Below are 3,844 nucleotides of genomic sequence, written 5' to 3' on the forward strand. Positions count from 1 at the left end.
TAATCAGAACTTTGTTATTTATGGTTCCGACTTCGGGGGATTTTGTCTGTTTCCAGCGACAATTCCAGTTACCATAACTAGAGTAACTTCGCTCATAGTTTACTTTAGTCCAATCGCTATTTGACATTTTTGTACGTTAAAAGGTAATATCCATTAATAAAAAAGAATGTAAGTATGTCCCATTATAAGTATGGACACATTGTTTAAGAATTGTTTCAAAAGAAACATATGAATTTTAACAAACGAAATATGCCCCAATATCATTTTCAAGACCAGGGGAAAAAGCTGGAACGGTAGATGGCGCTTGAATAGAAAAAGATGGTTTCAAAAGATGCATTCTTGACTGCAACGAAGGGTACAGTCCAAGTGGATGCCATGTTATCAGGAAAGATAGCTATGGAGAATGGAATCACAATATATCATAATGTGTTGAGGGTAAGTTCTCAATGTTTAATAATTACATCATCGAAAATCATCTTATTGTATAATTTGACATTTGATAACAAGTTGTTTTATTTATCTTTAATTACCATAAATGTATGACTAAGTACTAGTATATGTATAAAGTGTACTGATGATTATGCTAGCTGTTAAGTAATTCAAATTATCTTAACTCCTACCTGTGCGATTTGATTATTGATAATCTTAACTCATTTTACGATTTGATTATTGGAAATTATATGCACATCTTTATGTATTACAGTCGAGTGGTTCAATAAGAAAATAGTGGCATGTTACACAGCGATCGCTGCAGCTATAGCCGCATCTCCTTACCTTCTAGGCACTGCAGGATTTACCACTGTTGGAATTGCAGCCGGTTCACTTGCAGCCACATGGATGTCCTATATTGTATGTATGTCTGAATGTTTTATCCGTAACTAAGTATGCGCTGAAACCATTAAAGTTTTTTTTCATAATTGTTATTATATGAATAACACATAGGTTTGTGAGTAACAGTAAAAATATCATTCCGAGTAAAAATATTGTTATCCGAGGCGTTAGCTGAGGGTAACAGTATCTTAACGAGGGGTGATAATTTTACTGTTACACACAAACCTATGTGTTATTTATATTATTACCCCAGATAATAACTGCCATAATCTGGAATTGTCAACTAAGTCCATCCGTAGCCAATTAAACCAAGAGTAACAATAACTTAACTGTCCTAAATCTTGCAAGTTTTAAGTGTACTTTACTGTAGGCCTACTTGAGAAGTTATTTTTCTTTAATTCTTTAAGCAAGTGATGATATCTACCAGTCATAAACATAAAATAAGCTGTGTTTTATTTAGAAAACAAAACAAAACCCCATTTATAAGGTTACGACCTGTGAAATCTGATCCTTCTGTATCCAGAACTGTCCAGAATATTCTTCGCATGGTTTTTGACAAAGTTCATTTAAATGATATCCTATATGTCTGTCCACCATATCCCTAATGTTTCACTGATTAAAATTGTAAAATAATCCTTTGTTTTTGCATGGTTTAATCGTCTGCATGTCCCAGTTTGACACATAACTATTCACATTGCAATTACTTCCGATGAAAACGGATGTTTACTATTTGACTATTCCAGGGTGCAAACGACTAAATGTTATAGGTGTAAGATGCCCTACAGTATCGTGGTGAACTTCGAGAATATAAATAATGGCGGCCATTTTATTTCATTTTATTTAGAAAATAGACCACGTGACCAGATTTTATACTGTTAAAAAATACTGTTACCTATGTAACAGTACAAAATTCTTAGTCACGTGGTACACTTGCATTAATAGTAAGAATAACTCCCAGAGGCCTATTACGAAAAAAATGAGGGGTAATAAAATGAAATGGCGCATACTATCTTTGTGTATTTATAAGCAGTTATATATCAAAAGCCTCTTTACTAAAAGCAAATTAGCTGGCCAAAAAAAACCTCGACAAAAGTAAATTTCTCAATGTTATCCAAAAGTTTACCAATGGGCTGACACAATTGCTCGGAAGTTGACCGTATTCTGATACAATGTGTTACTTTCAAAGTTTGAAGCAGCATCTCAATACGCCATTGTCAAATATTCCATGTTTCGTTCGCCCCCTTTAATTTGATCATCGATCGTTTTTTAGCACTCATGATTAGATCTCATAAAACGGAAATTACGTCGTTTTGGGGGTAACGACGATTTAATGTTAGCAGGAATTATAACGTATTTATACTTCATTAGCATAATGCGTTAAACAGCCGACATAAGGGAAAAAAATCATTTTTGGGCCACATCTGCTGCAATGAGGCAGCTATGGAGGACATAATTTCAATTAACCAGTGCAGAAGGCGTTTTAGAAATATGTATTTAAATCGAAAATGAATTGCTCTTTTTCTATTTATGCTCGCTTTAAATTTTTCTTTAAAAGTAAGACAGCTTGTTTGTCCGCGAACTTTTTGAGCATATTTTGCACACAAAAGCAGGATTATTTCACAAAGGTTTACTAAGAGATGGGATTTTAATTGTCAGTCATAAATTCTTATTAAAGTGTTCACCACAATAATAAGACTGCTAACGATGTTAATTTATCAAAACTAATAGCTCCTAACAGTGAATAAAGTAAATAAATAAAATTTGTAAATAATGAAATTTACAAAAGGATGGCATTTCTGAGTTTTGTTGAATAATTGTGATTTTTTTTTCACGGAATTGTTTGTTTAGGTACTTTTTATCGGTATTAAACTTACACCATGTTCCATGTAATTTAGTGGTAAATATTTTTCCATGTAGCTATTTTCTTTGAAATATAATCTAGATATTAAATCTTTACAGGTAATAAATCTACATATATCACTCCAAAACCAAAATAACATATTATATATCAATGGAATCAGCAAATATCTACACTGTATGTCTTTCTAATTTTTGTATTGAAAAATATAATGAAAAAAAGCAAAAACCATTAGCAGTGACACACAATGTTATCGTATACAAGTGTCACGTGATCACCCTCCCTACTGGTTTTTGAAGATATCGTTCCAAACAGAACAATAATGAAGTCAATAGAATACATGACAAATGTACTATGCTCCTTAATTATGTAATTGCAATTTGTAAAAATGTTGCTTTTTCAGGGCATTGTTTCTAAGGGTAGTTTATTTGCGTCGCTTCAAAGTCTTGGTATGGCTGGTATAAGTAAAGCGGCGATTCTAAAGGTCTTAGGTTCTGGTGCAGCTGTTTGTAATGGTATCATAGACATATTCTCAGACAATCCTTGTGAAACAGAATGAAACTTTACCGATATATGGTGATTTGGCGAAGAACATATGATTTGCTGATAAAATCTTTAGATTTTGTTGCTTAAAAAAAAGAGAAAGAAACAAACAAACAAACTGTCATACACTTTTTTTAAAATTTATTTTGTAATGTTCAACAGTATATTTATCGAAGCGGCAATTTAAACACGTATCTCGAAGATAACAATGTACATGATAATCTTATCTTTTTAGTGGTGATTCGATAACAGTGTTGTAAATATTTTCCTATAACAACGATAGTTTAATGTTTGATATAAGTGTAGATTTTAATGGATTTTAATGATCAGATTAAAGTTTTGTCTCATCTTTGTTTCTTGTCTTTGTTACAATGTGTACACTTGTATGAAATAAAAGGTCAATATCTACGTGTAGCTGTAATGAATCAGCAAACTGGCCATGTTCTTATAAAATCAAAACAAACATGAGTGTAAACTGGTTATACTTTCAGTTTTTTTTTTCTTGGCAAATCGGCATATTTAACATACCTTTGGTCAAAATAACAAATACAATTGACGCATATGGCCAAGATATAAAACATCATAAATAGTTTACAAGATAACACAAATAAA

The 3,844-nt window shown here is 32.0% G+C and overlaps 1 long non-coding RNA gene across 1 annotated transcript; it reads left to right on the top strand.

The window, feature by feature from the left end:
* The first annotated feature begins 282 nt into the window (after positions 1–282).
* On the top strand, positions 283–3,581 carry LOC132714868 (uncharacterized). The gene is made up of 3 exons (XR_009623622.1): positions 283–435; positions 704–849; positions 3,093–3,581. It is a non-coding gene; the product is annotated as an uncharacterized LOC132714868 (long non-coding RNA).
* The last annotated feature ends 263 nt before the right edge of the window (positions 3,582–3,844 follow it).

This window comes from Ruditapes philippinarum, unplaced genomic scaffold, assembly GCF_026571515.1.
Source record: "Ruditapes philippinarum isolate M1 unplaced genomic scaffold, ASM2657151v2 ctg2357_1_1_1_1, whole genome shotgun sequence".
NCBI classification, from domain to species: Eukaryota; Metazoa; Mollusca; class Bivalvia; order Venerida; family Veneridae; genus Ruditapes; species Ruditapes philippinarum.